This window comes from Etheostoma cragini, chromosome 7, assembly GCF_013103735.1.
Source record: "Etheostoma cragini isolate CJK2018 chromosome 7, CSU_Ecrag_1.0, whole genome shotgun sequence".
In the NCBI taxonomy this organism is placed as follows: domain Eukaryota; kingdom Metazoa; phylum Chordata; class Actinopteri; order Perciformes; family Percidae; genus Etheostoma; species Etheostoma cragini.
Genome location: NC_048413.1, coordinates 11,999,396 through 12,017,870, shown reverse-complemented (window position 1 = coordinate 12,017,870; position 18,475 = coordinate 11,999,396). Strand labels below are relative to the sequence as shown.

The window sequence follows — 18,475 nt, the reverse complement described above, 5'->3', positions numbered from 1 at the left end:
GTGACAAAATGGAAACATAAAGCTTTGATGGTGCAACACAGCTAATCTGACTGCTCCGTCCCTTTTTGACTTTACAGTTTAATCCATACCTCTACAGTTAAATCTCTAAAGACATGATGCAAATTTGTCTAAGTTCCCCAAACTTGAACACTATGGAAAAGTGCCTCTTTGCCTCTGTGAGTAGTTGGCTCAACAGGGTGAACACAATTCTAAACTATAGTGCGTACCATAAAAAGATTAAAAGTTTGTAAATAACCATAACCTAAACCTTAAACTAGACTGGAACACACATTGGTTGATAGGTCTTCCATATCCATGGCACTTTGAGAACTCTTGGGTCCAAAATATACAACATTTGTGTTAGTTGTCAGGTCTGGAACAATGATGCTTCCAAAATATCTGCCTTGATTAATGACACTGTATCTGTTACTGACAGTGTTTTGATTCTGAATGATTTATCAGCCCTTCAGTTCTCTAAATTGTGATTTTATTAGATCTTCCCCTCTCCCTGTCTTTCCTCTCTGTGTTTTTAGGTACTAGGACATGTTCTTATGTCTTAGTGTATCATCTGTTAATTGAATAATAAAATATTTGATCAGAAAAAAAAGAACACAGCGGTTTCTTTTGGAATTATTTGAATTCTTCCTGTTGTAAATTCTGATACAACAAAGACATGGATCACACACAATTTTATCTTTTCTAGTCCTCGCGTTACCAGGAAGAGGACGATGACTAGACAGGAAGCCCAAGCGTGATTTCTCAGTGAGTGTAGTCAGTTTTAAAAACTAAAGTGAGAAGGAAGACTTGGAGGAAAAGACTGTGTCTGAAATGGCCTGTTCGTCTGGACGATTGGTTTGCATTGCCATTCACACCTATGTGTGGGCTACACATCAATTACCTTGCCTTATTTATTCTTTTTTTACAGGTCAGTGTGAAAGAAAAGCACACAGTTTAACGGTATGCTAAGACACACATCACATAAGTGGAAGAATTTCCAAATGCATATGTTTCCAACCTAAGAGCACTCAGACAGCCATGGAGATGTGTACTTGACAAGTTTAATATTTTAGTTATAGTTCTTTATGGCCTTTCATCTTATTCCATGGTATATGCACTACATTATGGAATTGCTGAGGCTCCTTTTGTCCGTTAAAGCTGCACAGATTCAAAGCTCTACAGTGTGAAGCTGCAGAAGTGTTCCTCCTGCTGAAGATTCATCCTGTCGCTCTAGAATCTGTCACCTCGCTAGAAAAGTAAGACAGTGAAAAGGAAACTATTCCTAAATCTTTGTCTGTTTTGGCAGACAGCTCTGCACTGAAACACCATTTTTCCCAGAAAAGACTGGCACAATTTGAAGCAGATGTCTGCCCCAGCAAACTGTCCAGATGTTTAGAAAAACTGGAAATATCTGTGAATCTCCTGTTATTTTATGAGTTTATGATCCCTTAAAGCATTAAATAGAATCACATGGGCCTTATCAAACAACATAAAAGCCAACCAAAACATACCAAATACGACAATTAACACTAAAAGAATTAACTTTATAATAATGTCTGTAAGCAAAACATTGAATACCCTGTTTAAATCATTAATTAGGGAACAAAAACTGTTTTTCTTGGCTCACGTATCTGGGTTTCCTCATTCATTTCCTTGTGTTTCATGCAGAAAAGACGGTCATTCTTCCAATAACGGACTTTATGTCTTTTGTGCTCCATCTGTGAGTAGTTCCAATAAGTACCTTATCTGCTCCTGTCTGATTCCATACTCTGAAATCTGAGATAACATTCATGCACCATTTGAAAGGTATGTAGCCTCTTGAGCATTGCCTGATATAATATTTTGGTCTTTATACAGAATACAGTGAACACAAATACACATAATATGTGCAATTTCCTTATCTTTATATAATTTTGGACTCAGGTTCCAAGTGACAAACAGCCTATGTCCGGTTTGTTTCCCTTTAGCCCCCAGTGCCTGTTAGGAGCCATCAACGTGTTGTGTCTCTGCACACAGTCCACAGGGAAGAAAGAAAAAGTAAGTCAATCCACTTTAGCAAAGCAGCACACCACTCAATTAGTTTCATTGCACTAACCCCTCTTTGAACCATCCTCATCATGTGCTTTCAGCCTTCTCTAGGATTTTTACAGGATACACTTTCATTGGATTTTGACACAGGGGAAATATATATAGTGAGGTAGAGAAAATGGATGGATTCCAGGCATATAGCCATCATTTCTTTCCCTATTCCTTAGGTGAGGCCAAGACAGTTGGTGCACACGTACAATAAAATCATTTCGCAGTGTGGCGCATATATCTGAGAACCAGAGAGTGAGGCAAATTAGTTGTAAAATGTGAAAAAGCAACATTTTTACATTAACACATTTGATGTAAATAGAAATTAATGTTCAATTAAGCCACTTGTGTTAATTCCTTATTGGTATGACTCTCAATCACTTCCACTAAAAAATCTGCTTGTTAACATCAGTCCACTCTGAGGGCATTGAAGATCCACTGTTGGTTTTTCAACGAAGGAGAGAAGAAGTAGTCTGTTTTTGCTTGTGGATGGTAAGCATTCTCATGGAGTGAAAGGATCACTATCACAAGAACTGATGAGGCACATGTTGAGTTTGTTTTATCCTAAAAGCCCTGAAAACACATTTGCTCAATTAGCTTCTTACTCTGAGTGATTGCACCCTGCACAAGCTCACTGTTGGAATTTCGGTACTAGTGATATGAAATGTTCTTTTTCTTTATGTACTTCTCAATGGTTTGAAGTGTGTTTAGCTCAGTTGGGAAAAGGTGATCTTTTTTAACAATACACCAAGTAACCATTGTGGATTTAGCCATTGCAGACCCTCATATAAAGGGGGGGGGGGGGGGATGATTTTCACAGGGGTCAAAGGGGCCTTCCTGTAATGGAAAGAGCTACGTTTTCACAATAGGACCACCAGGATATGAACTCATAAAGATGTAGGTGTGGGAATGTAATGGCCTTTAAGTGTTTACACATGAATGCACAACAGTGGCTTTTTCCTTTTCTCTTTGCAAAAAGACACAAGTCCCCAACAGCCTTCTCAATGTTGTTGTCGCTCCATGTCAAGTATGTCAGTGTTTACCGTCCATCCAGGTCTGTTCAAATAAATGTGAAAGGAGATAAAGGAGTTATAGAGAGAGAGGGGAGGGTCATATGTGTTTTGGACAGATAGACACTTCATTGAGTCTGTGGTGGCAGCAGCATCTTGGGTGTGAGAATGCGACAACAGCTGCAGCTGAAACAAAGTTCCAGTGTGAGCTGGAGATGACCTGTAAATGTCCTGGAGAAGAGATGAGAAAGCTGGTTGTTGTCTGCTAATATCTGTGGCTCTTTGTGTGAAATCTTAATTTTAGTTTCTAACACTAGGTAGCAAACAAGTACAAGATATTGATGCACTGCAATATGAGGCTCTCTATGTGTATTCATCATTTACAATTGCACAAATCTTTGCACCAATAACACCAGTTAAGAACAAGTTTTTTTTTTTACATCCAATGCCTTTTTTTTTTGCATCGTTTGACAATAATCAACCACATATCATACAGTTCAGCTGACTAGTCACAAACATCCCACAGATTTGCTTGTGAGCAAAGCAATGGCCTGCTGACTGTTCAATTCTGCTCCTTATAGGCACTTATTTGTAATGACATTAATTGTAAATTCCTTTGCAGTATCTTAGAGTACTAGAATATTACAGAGGAAATAAATCAAATTGAGTGAGCTGCTGCTGAGCCAGAAGCTGGGGCCATGTTTCATTCCTAGTCCGCCACTGCAAGTAGCTATGGTCAATTATTCTAGATTTTGTTTGACAGACGCCTTATGATGCATTGTGATACTTTAATGCAGCTGAAGTAGGCAAATATGAGTGCTCATATTTATACTTCTGGTCTGAATTGATCATGGGTATATTTATTTACCTATGGTGTTGTTTGGATGACTCTAGCGGAGGCCAATTTTGCACATTGGGAATGTTAGCAATTATGTACATGAACATGACTGTTCTTGCACTGCATTTCTTAACTGAGAAACATCTATGTGACAGCTTGCTTCTAAAATGTTAGATCTAAATGTATAGTGTTCCTGTTCTACGGATTGTGCTGCTGCTACATTACAGCTGCACTCATCACGAAGGTTACTGATGGTCATCTGCTTATTATTAATGCTACATAAGACTTCATTAGAAGAAACTGCACCAACATGCATAATCAAATGCATCGTAGCTGGTGTGTCTCAGCCAGATTTGGCATATCTGAGGATTGCTGAGTTTAGATTTATGCATTCATGTGTATTTTCCTCAGTAGTTGGAGATGCCCAGTGGGAGGATGGGCTACACAGCGACTGGTGCTTGGCCCCCACAGAGAAGATTGGCTTAGTGGAGGGTGCTGAGGTCAAAGCTTTACATATACTATGCAGACTCTGTACTCATAAAATGATGAAAATTTGTTCCACATGAGTTTGCTCATTTTCACAACTGTCCAGTTCATACATCATTGTTCTTTTATTCACAAGTTGAAAACATCTGAACCCCTTGAATGAGTTTATTCTTTCTCTGATTCAGTGTTCTCTGAAAATATACCAAATTTAAAGAGATTGGCAATTGGATTGGCACTCATGCATGTAGTATTCTACACACCGATTAGAACCCGATGTACTCTGTCTAGAGCACATAGGTTGATTAGATTTTGCTAATTTAGAAGCTCTGCAAAGAATTTCCGCTCATTTTAGACAGTGGGTTTTGTCATGAAATCCCATTTAGTATTTCAGATGTTTTTTCTCTGGTGGTTTTCCTGGAAAAGTTGTTTTAAACAAATATCAAAATAACAACTCCATATTGATCTCTACATCAATTGAAGTGTAACACAGTTGGCCTGGAGGTTTACAGGTTAAACAGTATCACCATGTTTTACATCATTTATTGAATACAGCTTTTAATGACCATAATAATATCAGTATTCTTAAACTGCTGAGCCCTGCGACATTACTAGCTTTATGCAGTCTAGATGATTTATGGGTCAGTCTTATGAATCATGATCTCATATATGCCAGCACACTCTGCCAAATGTGGTTGCAAAAAAAAAAATACAAAATTACATTGGATTTGTAATCGATGCTGGCGCTCAGGCTTCATTCACCCTCCAGTGGGTACAATAGTCTGCATCCAGTCCACATCTGGTTCACATCATATCCAGACCACCACCACCCAGCCCAGATCTATCATGAGACATACACACACATACACACACATTTCAATCTCACTCATTTTCAGTACTTCATCATCACAGCTCCTTCAGAGTTTAACACAGAAGCACAATGCTGTTCTTCATCCTCCAGCAAGCAAAGCTGACTTCCCATCAATCCTCAGTGCTCAAACATTGTCACATGCAGCATCACTACCTGCTGAAGGAATACATCAACATGTAGAAGCACATACACACATGTTAAGCGTGTCTGCATGTGATCATGCATGCAAACACTTAGTACTTTAATTGCTGGCTTTGTGTTTTATAGTAAATGCTGCAGAGCTGGTGGGGGTTAGAAGTCTGTAGAAAATATGAGGTGTGTTGAGATGAACACAGACTCACAATGAGCCCCTTGTTTCCTCAGCAATGTGTTCCCAGTTGCAAAGCAATTAAAGACTAGTTTACTGGCCTGGACTGCTCTTTTCTCTGCTTGTGACGCAATCCTCCAGGTTTGCCCAGCTGAAGGCTGAGTGATGGGCATGCACACACACCAGCAAGCACAAACACAGGCACATGTGCATGTGCACGCAGAGGGAGACTAAACACACACGTGGACTCATGCATGCACATGCACAAACTTGCGCACATAATTTAAGTTTAGCCAGAGTTGCCAGAAGGTAAACACTCTACGTTATTGCAACACAAGGCATTCCCTGTATAAAGCTACGCGAGGCTTTTACTTTACTACCCTTACAATAATGATACATCAAGATGAGTGATAGAAACCTTGCATGGAAGTTATTGAACACAGACCCCAGTGTTAACCTTTCATTTATGCACCAACAAATATTTTAAAGGATTGAGTTCATATTAGCAAAGTCAATTCCCACCTGTGTAAACTTTTTTAATAGATAAAGAAAAAAGAAAACAGCAAAGGACTGCTCTCACCAAGTCAAACTTCTCCCCCACTTCCTCCAGTGTTTCTTGAATGAACTCATTGTATTTTTTTTCTTTATTTTACTTGTACCCTGTGAGACGAAAACTGTTCTTGTGTTTTCCTTTTCATATAATCATAAAACAGAAATGTGTGCCTTCAAATAATGTTTGTAATGTAATTATTGATTACATTAGCTGTAAATATGCAAGATTTTGTAGCTTCTCCTTCATATTTATGTTTTTTCTCACTATCCTTAGGTTAAACAGTGCTCATTCTTACAACAAAAGCAAATCTTTTGGCTATATTGGAAGGCTAAATGTTATTGTTTTTTAGTCGGCCAGTATCCATGGCTCAGACTGGTATGTACCGTACAGGTTGTGTGTTTTTTTTTCCCTAGAGAAACTACCACACCAGGCCGATGTGCCTTATGATAGCACTGCAGGCTGTGTGAACAGGCATAACTTTCTCCATGTGCGTAAGACGTGGTCTTTACCTTTTTTTCACTCTCTCTGAAACCTCTCCAAAAGCAAAATAGACACACATGATAAAGAAGGATTATTGTTATTTGGAGAGACTTGAAACAGGCTTTCACAGTATTTGGCCCACTCAGGGTCAACGAGTTTAAGATCTTTGCTGTGGCTTAAGTGGGTGATGGGGTGGAAGAAGTCTTGGCCATAACTTTTTACTCACTCTCGGGGGTGTAGCACAACATTCTGCGTCCTGTAGAAAGTCATTTTCTTGTTTTCGTTTATTTTAAATGTATTTTTTGGGCATTTTCAGCCTTTATTTGGACAACTGAAGTTATGAAAGCGGAAAGAGAAGGGGAATGACATGCAGCAAAGGGCCGCAGGTTGAAATCAATCTTGGGCCCGCTGCGTTGAGGAATAAACCTCTATAAATGGACAGCCACTCTACCAACTGAGCTATCTGGCCACCCGGAAAGACATTTTCTGTGGGACCCTCCCCATATCCAAAGCTCTTCATTTTTGTATCTTTTTGGGCCCTCCTCACACAAGGGCCCTGAAAAAAACTCTGTTCTGTCATCTTACCTAAGATTGGGTTATCACACTTAACAAGAAAATAAATCAATCTAATAAATAGGCTTCGGTTATTTTCGTCTCTTATCCTTTTCTTATCTCTGGTGGAGGCTGGAGTACACAATAGCAGCCTTGCGTTCTTGTGTTTGTTCCCTTTCCTGGGGTTGTGGTGAAAACAACAGAAATGAGCCAATCACTCTCACAACTTTGAGTGGTGTGTAAAGATATACGTGTTTGTGAGGGCCCTCATGTATGCACTTTGAAGTGTGTGTTTTTCCCACACACTTGGGGGGTTGTTAACAGTTCACATGAGGTGAATACTTTAAAGGGGCATAAACTCACATTACTAAAGCAGTCATTGGCAAATCTTTGAAAATCACTCATCTTTCTGGCTTTTCTTTTATCTCTTCTCCTCCACCCCTCAAATACACATCGTACACACCAAAAAGTAGTCTTTCTCTCTCTTCTATCCTTCAGATGCCATAACGACTCCTCCACCCCTTTCATCACTCCATCATAATGGAGGAATTTAATTGAGACGGACCAGCCTATTTCTCCAGCTGTTCTCTTTAAAGCCGATTCTGTATAGTGTGTTAACTACAATTAGTGCCAGTTTCACCACCCTCTGAGACACACTGATGGTTCACATCCACCCTTTACAATGAGACCATGCATCAAGAGTTACAACAAGTTTTTACTTTTTCACAGCATCAATGGCTGGTGCCAACTGGTCTCTCCTGGCCCGCCTTTGTAAGAAGCCTTCAACTGAAAAGCCTTTTGGAGTGTCAGTCAAAAACACAACTCCAAACACACAGTCATTTACTTTTAGTCTCCAAAAACAGAAAGAGCTCAAACGGTTAATGGTAAATGATCTCTCAATGCAGAGAGTGAGACAAAAGTTTCGCAAAGAAAAAAGAAGATACTAAAATAGATATGATTGAACGCCGCCTGTTCTGTTATGTTGTTAATGAAGAAGTGAGGTTAAACCAAATATGTAAAAAGACAATGAGCCTCACAAAGTTAAAGTTAAAACATGCACACACATAATGAAGACATTGTAACCTAAAGTTAAGCTGTGTCTCGTTTACACTACATTGTTCTGCTCAACTTGACTTGACTTGAGTCACTTCTGCTACCGGTTGCTTTCCAATATTTGGTTTTCCACTGAAGGTGGTACCCTGTCAGTGTAAGCGGGATATCTCAGCTGCTCGGCATAGCGATGTCGCATCTCCAATGCAACACCAAAGAATAACAGTTCCAAGTGAGATGCGTTGAGTCGTGCCACACTATACCATGAAGTGGAAATGCGGCTCTATGACGCTGTCAAGCAAACAAAAAAGAAAAAAGGAAAACACTTCTGATGAAACGAATACAACCACAATGATGTTCAGACTATCATTTGCAACAGGAATTCTGAAAATGTGTTTTTGGCAATCTTCTCAAACCAGTGTCTATAATTTAAGCCGTGTCAAGCTAGGTTTTTTTGTACATTCCTCAATCCAAGTTGCAGTCTCAAAGGGCTTCACAACAGCAACATTATGAAATAATAATTAAAACCAACAACCCTTTCAACTTAGAGCCTCATTGAGAAAACAAAAGGAAAACACAAAAGAAAGCTGATGAAACACTGTGAAGATGGGGATTCCCTGCATGCACTGGTGAAATCAGCTGCTTTAATTCCAACTCCAGCAACATCAACAGTGAGCTTGAAACAAGGGGTAAGGCAGTTTAATGCTAGTTTAAGTTTTAGCTGTTACATTTCATACATCATTAAGATTTTGGATAAGCTTTGATTCTAGTTAAAAAAGAAACTAAAAACCACGTTCATGATAGTATGAGTCGGGAACTAAAAACAGCTTGTTATTTTATATTCAACACCAGTTTTCTGGGCATGAAAAAACTTCCATTTAAGACTTTTTTGGTAACTTTCAAAAGTGAATTTGTTACTCCCACATGCAGGCATACAAGGAGCACAGTGAATTGGTCTCCATAGAATGCAGCAGTCTTGCTTGTCTGCCTGTGTGGTGAGTTTATGATTTATCAATACCACTGACAGAAGAAGAAAAAAGCACGTTTGGCAGGAGCTGCAGGCCGAGAGGGACTATTTACCGGGCTGTCATCTAGGATCACGATGAAGGCTTTTATCACTCTGGTGGAATTGGCATCAGTGCTTCTAATCTGTTTTTCTTTTTTGACTTTCAACACAGACACAGCACTCCCAGAACACAAACATTTGAGAGCATTGTTTAACAGAAAATACAGCAGCCTAATGTCAGTGACATATTAGAGTTTCACAAACGACTTTCATTCATTTTTATGACCAAATCATGTCTTTGAGTTAATGCCTTGCTTTTTTTCTCCCTAATTTCCTGTGAGCAGAGCACGGGGCACAGAGAGAACAGAGTAAAGTAGGGCTCATCTGGGCTGCAGTCTTAAGCTGTGGATGCCAATAACCCCTGGTCTGCATACCATGGGGAGCTGAGCCAGGATAGAGTTCAAACACCGCACAACCCCCCCCCCCAGCCTCTGAGGTAGAATCAGCAGCACTGATATGATCTTTTGTCATGTATTTAAAAAAAGATCATGTGTTTTTTAGTTTCAGATAATATTAGAACGCACAGGCCACACACACTATCTGGTTACTGGTGTGGTTTTTTTATGTATGCATGCATGTTTGTGAATGTGTATGTATTTTTGGTGTTTGTGTTTAAAAATGCACTAATGGAATTTTACATCTTTTCTGCTGCGTATGCCTACAGCTAGAATCTGCACATTGAGCAAACGCCAAACACCCAATACTGTATTTACAGAACCATAAGTACAAATGGAACACAGCTCATATTATTAGCTAAACACATGATCAAAATCAGCTGTGAAATGTCAGCTTTGAAAAAAGTCTTATTATTTCAATTTCATGACTACTCAAAGGGATAGTTTGGATTTTTTGAAGTGGGGTTGTATGAGGTACATAGTCAGTGTATTAACTACAGTAGATGGCGGCCTGCAGACCCGGGGCCTGTGGACGGGGGCCAACTGCAAAACATACCTAAAAAAAGGCCCACCTAAACAAATCTTCATTGGATTACAATAAGTGTACACTGTATTTAGAATATTCTTTATGTTTACAGATTGCTTTACCTAGAAATCAGTCAGCCATTTCCAACAGTAAACTGAGGCCCTTATATCCATATGCTCTCTTCAAAGCCACCAGACTCCTTTGAAAAAAAATGTAATTTGTAAATCCAGAACACAGGAGTTGCTGGTCCAGGGCTGCCTTGATATGTTAGTTTGTTGGGAGTTTATTGGGAGATAATTATAAGCCATAAGCCCTAGCCAGTGTGAATCTTAAGTACTGGAAATGATATTGCTTGGTCGCCCATGTCCTTATGTTGGAACCACTGACAATCAATTTGGCTTGGTACTGATTTGTGTATCTATGCCTCGAAGGAGGCCACAAATGGGTACATATGACAGAATGAATCTATGCAGCATTAAAAGAATCCAGGCATACTGGTATGCCAACCAGAGTATGCAGGTTAAATGGAGAAATACAGTCTCTGCCTCCTTTCAACTCTTCAACTTGTACATAGATTATCCAACCAATTGACAAGATGCAGAACTGGCTGTATGATTGGAAACATCTGGGTTAATATTTTAATGTATTCTGATGATCTGGCAATTTCTCCTCCCAGCGGTGGCAGTTTTCAGCAGCTACAGAATATCTGCTCTGAATATGGGGTGAAATGTGGTGTGTTGTATAATGCCAAAAATAGTGCTGTCTTGATATGTGAGACAAAAGAGGACAAAGATCTTTGTTTTCCAGACTTTATTATTTATTATACAAGCATTATTGAGGAGTCTTATCTACCTCATTGTTATGCTGCTGGCAAATCCTAGGTTTAGTGCCATACAATACCAGACATTATGGAAACACTGGTATTTGTGTCTTTTATAGAAATGCAGTTTTGTTGTTAATTTTGTTTTTACTTCTCTGTTTATGTTTAGCTTTCTCTTGTTAATGTATGGTGTATGTCATGTCTTCTGAATGGACCTTGAGTCGGACGATAAAGTTCATGAAATAAAGTTGATGATATTGTGTGACTTTGGTTTATTTTAACTGATACTTTAAAACACCAAAGTCTACTCTTGCCTGCTTCTCCAAACTGGGGCATGCTGACTACCTCATACAAGCCCACTTCAAAACATCTAAACTATCCCTTTAAAGCTGGGAATTGCTTGAAAATAACTAGAGATCTGCAAGCACTTACTGATACTTTTATCGATACTTTAAATGTATGCAATAAGCCACACTATTTTCAGTGTAACCATTGCACATTTTGAGTTAAGATTTATCACCTTTATATACACTCACTAATACACACTCACACAGTACAACCTGCTGCGCCACACACCTGACTGAATTATCCCAGTACACTTAATGGTTCACACGTGCCACAGAATGCTTTGGCACTTGGCCAGTCACTCTCCACTCCCTGGGGCCAGATCTAGTAAAAAAGGCTTCTATAAATAAGGCCAACTGTTTCTCTGGAGCCAATAATTCTTCGAGAGCTGGATTTCTCTCCGTTGTGGCATCTGGCGTCATTTGTCACATGTGTGGTGAGCAATTAGATATAAAAGTAAACCAAGAACTCCAGCAGAGGCTGCCCTGGCTGGTGCCAGCCGCCATTGCTATGTTAAACTTCACCACAAAGAGACCACGCTCCAGACTCTCCAATGAGGGCGAGAGAAAGTAAAAAATAGTATTGGGTCTGGGAAATGACATCATTGTTTTCCAGCGAAAGATGTGGCTTTGGTTACAGCATTCATGTTTATGTCCACCACAGTCCAACAAACATTTCAGGCTGAGCATAGTTTGCGATCCATGGCCTAACTCTCATAATCTGGGGATGTTAACCTTTGATTAGCACCTTCAAACACACAGAAAGATTCGGTGTAATGACAGGCAGACATAAAACCTATGGACCCACCACAGCTACCACACTGAAACCATAAATCATAGACTTTTTAAGCTGACATTACCACAACAAATCCTGCCGACATTTTTTTTGAGTGTGCAACACAATAATAGGTCAAATGTATGGAGTCATTGTGCTGCATTTCCTGACTCTGGTCCTTGGAGATGGATATATTTCTGTTCTCTTATGCTAACAGCACTATTCAGCACAAACCAAGAACTAAAATAGCGCTTTCTGTGTCACACCCAATCACTTCCTGGTGCCCGTCACCATGCTGCAACAGACCTACCCGAGATGAGAGGTTTCAGGCGACATTTCAAGATTTATGAAGAACATAGTCTGCGTACTATAAATACTGACATACTGGAAATAAAATGTAATTTCAAAGACTGTTATATGATTTTGATTACAGCTCCCCTAACTTGCTACGCGTACAGGACAGAGATTCCCACTCTGGCTCCAAAGACTCCCCAGTTCTTCCTCTACCCCAATAGGAGTCTAATTGCTGCATCTTTTTCCCGTCACATTTTAACCACAAGTAGGAGGTTTTGCAGCGTGGGGGTCAAACAGCTAAGCTACCATCTAAATAGAAACACTATTAGACACACTAATAACTGTAGACAGAACAGGACACAAGTCAGGCCTGCAGAACCGAGAGCAGTAAGGCAACCATTCTCACCAAAGCATTAATAGAAATGTCTGCAGTCATATGCTATTGTTTAAATTCTTACAGTAAGAATAATTGTGATATAAGGCGCAACCATGAAAACCACTAGTAGATTCCATCTGGTGTAAGTACAAATTCACCTCTACTTTTCACTGGTCCTCCACTTCTTTCCTGAAAACACCTCCTATTTCTCCTGACTTCCTGAACTGGCCTCTTCAAAGTTGTGGACTACACTGCAGCGTGCACCTGTGCCAATGAACATAAAAGAATAACATCGGCACATGTGTACATGTGGGCCAACACATGTGCATATAAACTCACACACAGATACAAATTTACTCACTTCACTTGAAAAAGTTGGCCAAAAGTGGTTTGTGTTTATGTGTTTAGCATAAAAATATGATTATTGCCCACTTTTTTGGCAACTTGTTTCTAAAAGTGCCTTGAAAACAGAGGAGCTAACTTTCCACATGGATGAACAAACTGCCTCTGTCTAGACAAGTTTCAAAGCCTATGTGTGTGGGAGCAGTGAGAACCCAAGTGGGAACTATTGGAATCTCAATTGGTAGAGAGGGAGGCTGCAGAAGCAAATTCTTTCTATTACCAGGCTGCCCTTTCCACTCACTATCCTCACAACAAACACAAAATGGCAACAAAATGCTCTCTTAATAGGGCTTTGACCTTCCCAGTGGGAAAGGGATTCTGAATGCCAGAGTTAGAATAGGGGGACGAGCGTGTATGGACCGAGAGTGGACCGGGATCAGTGATGCACGTCGAGCTATCAGACCCAAACCCGTCAACCCTTCAACTGCTCAGTCCCATCGCTCTCCAAAGCCTCTCATCCCCTCCCACCACCAGCTCTGTCTATGGCATTCTTTCACCTTCCACCCTGCTCTTTTTCTATACCTCTTTTATTCATGATTTTCCATTCTCCTCCTCTCTGGATCATGCAGTAAAGAGAGGGGCAGATTTCAGTTCTTTGATTGTGGAATCCATTCACAGCCTCTTCCTCTCAAGGGTTGATTATTGTATCTTTCTCATGCTAAAACCCCAATAGATATTTTTTACAAATTCCACAGCAGAGGTCACCCTTTTTTTCAAGTCAAATATGTCTATTTCCATTGTTAAGAGACTTCAGCACTGACCTTTGGCTTGTTTCTGTTAGACAGAAGCTGTGGCAGCAAGGTCTACTGAAGTTACCGCTAGATGAAGAATTACTTGTTGCCTGTGCACTGGTGTGTGCACAAAAGCATGATCATGCACACATGCACACTACCTTTAAGTGTTTCCTTTAGGATCTTTTAGGGGGGTGGGGGGTTCAGTGGAGCAGACAGCTCTACAGGATTGTGTATTTGCGACTTCATGACATATCATAAAATTCTGAAGCAATGTACATAACTGAAACATTGCCTTGCACGCTGATATTAAGTATACTGGCATTTCACTCAGTGTGATTGTAACCATTCAGTGATGAATGAGCCAACACTGGGTGTTTCTTGGTCACAAAAGAGACCATAATGCAACTAAATTAGACAAAGCACAATGCAGCTTCTGTTGTTACAGTGAAACCCGCCCCTCTCTGTCCCCAACACACATCTGCAAAATCATTAACAGATGTCTAAAGAGGCTCCTTCGGCCAGCATATCACAAACACACACTCTCTACCTTACTATATTATTCCATTTTCTCAGTCACCACGGTTGGCTCCGTCTCTCTGCATTTCCTCAATTCCATCTCCACTGCTCACATACTGATGCACTCAGGCCACAAACACATGCAAATACCCACAGAGACCGATTCCCACATGCTCACCTCCGTGTGCAGGCTTATTCCAATCCAACAAAACCACAACCATCTCTTGTGGCTTCGTTAATCCCACATTACATGCTGATGTGTTCAAAAGACCACTTCATAGTGGTGTCTGTGACACTTTAATTTATCTTTTTACTCCATGTTTTGTTTTTGGGGAGTATTAATACATATATCTATTTTGTAACAGAATACAGAAATGTTTAATGTTACAATATAATATTATTTAAAAACCTTTATGTTCAAAAGTATTTGTACGGCCTTTATATTGTGCCTGTGAAACACATTGAGTCATTCTGAGCTCATTAAGCCGCACACCTTGCAGAGGAAATGGACAACTAGGGAGGCCTGCTTCCTTCACCACAACCAGTACACCCTTCATCAGCTGTGCTTTATAATTATCAACACACAATTAGTGGTCCAGGTTTTCACGAGCCGAACGTTAAGTGTGAGAGGTGTGCCAGGCCCAAGTGCTTGCCAGGCTGTTAGGTTGAGAGAGGCAGAATTTAGTGGGGTGAAGGAAAATCTGGATAGAGTCCCCTGTGAGACACAACACACTCAGGAATTTACAGTTGGTCTCATAAAGCCAATGAAAAGCAGAGCTTTAAAACAGCAGGCACAGTCATCTGAAGGAAAACCCTGGGAGGAAGAAGGACAGGAGCCAGTTAAAAGTTCTGAATGGTCAACAACAAGCAGAGAGACAGAACATCAGTATTACTCAGTTGACACCTGTATTTGTCTCTTCTAAAAAATTAACCACACCGTGAAAAGCAAAACAAGCAAACTGACTGGTGCTGCTCTCAACCCACCAATACCTGGCGGCAGAGACAGAGCAGCCGGGTTCAATTAAATACCGTGTGGTTTTTGAGTAAAGTGATAATATCTATTAGGGCTTACAGGATTAGTTTCGATTACAGGCAAAAACTGGAATGTGGAGAGATTGTGGTTACTCTCGTCGATCAGTGCAAATCCACAAGGTATTAGTCTGCTTACAGATCTAGAGGTTAGTTAACCAGTGTTGCTGGTCAGGGCCTGAACATAGTGGCAAAATTGGCTAACCAAGTGTTGCCACAGACAACATCAAAATCAAGATTTTGGATTGGCTGCACTGACACTGGATTAGTTGTGCATGTGCATGTGCGTGTGTGTGTGTGTGTGTGTGTGTGTGTGTGTGTGTGCGCGTGCGTGCGTGCGTGTGGGGACTGTTTGTAGAGTTTACTGTACCCGTGGGGTCCCGACAGCTTTGTGGTGCCAAAATGCTGGACCCCACAAGTTTAAAGGGCTGTTTGAGGGCTAAAACTTGGTTTAAGGATGAGGGTCATAATGAATACTTATTAGGGATAAGGATTAGAATTATGTTATGGTTAGGGTGGGGGTAAGGGTTGGGGTTAGCCATTTAGTTGTGATGGTTAACGTTAGGGTAAGGGGCTAGGGAATGCCAGTGTCAGCGATGGGTCCCCACAAACCTGTGTGTGTGTGTATGTCTCTGAGAGAAAGTGAAAGAGAGAGCTGAGTCATGGACTATTAACCACTACTGCAGCTGTGCTGGGGATTGTGGAACCACACATCCATCACCATGTACACTTGTGTGTAAGTGGTTGCTTGAGGTCTGTGAGAGGGAATGAATGGGCAAAAGATTGAGTTGTGAGTTCAAGTCTAAATCACTTCTATAGCTCTCAAAAATACAGTAAATGGAGAGGAAATGGGGAACAAAACCAAAATGGATGCACAAATCAAATGGTTTCGGGCCATGTGATCCTAAATCAATATGTAAACAAAGCTGAGTTGGATTTTCATCAGACATCTGAATGAAGTCTGGGTTGCTGATGGTGCTGGCCTCTCACTTCATGTTCCAATGTTAAATTAGCACACTAGCCGCTGAGGCTTTCCAGGGGACGCAATGAGATGGAGTGAAGGAGAATAATAGAGTGAAAGGGGCTCATTACAGACATCACATAGGAACTCTGTGCTTGCTTTGCTTTTGTTTGTTTGGCATTTTTGCGAGTGTTTACCATTAGCACATAGGGTCAACATTCAGACCGTGGCTGTGGCTTACTCACATGACAGCACACAACAAAGACAGGAGTCTGGTAGTCTGCACAGAGGGGCCCCCTTACCATGCCAAACAGGGGCTCATAGTCACTTCATTGATGGACCAAGGACAAACCAGGGCAAGAATGCAAACCCCCTTGCTCTATGATTGACTTATGATTGGATAGGGTGTACAAGATGACTATATGTGTTTGTGGAAAGATAATTCAATGCATTTTAGCAGCAACAACAATGTGCAATTCAATTCAATGTTATTTATAGTATCAAATCATAATAACAGTTATCTCAAAACACTTTACAGATAGTGTAGGTTTAGACCACACTCTATGATTTATAAAGTGAATTCCCCCAAGAGCAAGCATGATGCAAAAGTGCAACCATGTGCTTTGGCAAGAAAAAACTCCCTTTTAGAAAGAACCAGAGCCAGGGAGGTAGTTGGTGTCACCAAGAGATGATGGGATTGGAACATTCTCTGTGTGCTTTAGATGTAGTTTGATGGTTACATGTGGAAGATTTATTAGACACTATCAATGACCTGTGGAGAGAAGCCAAACTTTACCCTTTCAGACATGCTCTTCATTACACAAATGTTCAGGAAATTTTATGTCTGCATCATGTTTGAACAAGCCCCCTGAGTCACTTTTCAGCTAAAGTGCCAATGGCAACTAATTTGGACATGTCCATTTTGAGCACAGCTCAAGTCGGAATTGAAAACTTCTGCAATGGTAAGGCTGCGGCATGCACAAGGTTCCTAAAAAGAGAGAAATATGTCTCGTTATCTCATTCAATTGTGACTTGTGTGCACAAATAAAATAAATTGACAAAGCTGTAGGAACTTTCAGTAATATCACGTAGTCTTCCTCTGCAGACGAAGTTTGCCCAGTTATCATGGAATTGTAGATGTTCAAAATAAAAACGAATTGGCTTAATGAATTTGTTTAATCAGGAACAACAATGCAAGTTAACGAGAATGCAGAATATTTATTTGATTTAGACTTCATGTGTCATTGATTAGATAGCCTATACATAGCAGCCAATCAGAGAACACCTCAATGGAAATTTAACAGAGCCATGATGTGTAATTATCAATCCAACTCCTTTTCTTGTCAAGACCCGCCCTGTATAGCACCTGAGTGGTTAGGCAGATGGTGACGTTAGGCATTGACCTCGGGTGTTTAGGGTTAGGATAGCCTATCGTCTCCATCATTACATTTTCAACAGTATAAAATCGAGCTAAATATTTAAACAGCATGTGAGCCTGAGCCAATGGGAATTCAATAATAACATGATTAATGAGAACATTATTATATACTCTCATTATATATAATGAGAGTATTAAATAGTGACAAGTGTGCTCATAATGGTCCTTGATTTGGCTGCAAAATTTGTTTTAAAATGTATCATCGTTGCAGACTGTGAGAGAACTGAGAACGCTCTTCTGCCTTTATACAATTTCTTTCTAACTATTTTGTGTTAGATGACAAATATTGCGTGAGCATTGCAGCATTACAGGTAACAGCCCTGTCATTTACATAACCAATGTTTGAAAGCCAAAAAGCGATGACATATAAATGAAGCTAGCGGTGTTTGAAAAGGGCAACACGCATTTCCAATTCCAAACTCCAGCACAGACTTTTTACCAACAAAACACATGCAGAGATGGTTAACTGGGAAGTGCCATATCCCAGATTCAAGTTTTGGAAGCCATCAGTGTCGATGGATGACATTTTTTTTCCATGCCGCATGCTTTTTGTACTTGGAATAGTGTATTACTGCTAAAAGC

The 18,475-nt window shown here is 40.3% G+C and overlaps 1 long non-coding RNA gene across 1 annotated transcript in view; it reads right to left on the bottom strand.

The window, feature by feature from the left end:
* The window catches only part of LOC117947508, a 1,113,976-nt gene that overhangs the window by 241,241 nt on the left and 854,260 nt on the right, over positions 1-18,475 (bottom strand). The window lies entirely within an intron of this gene.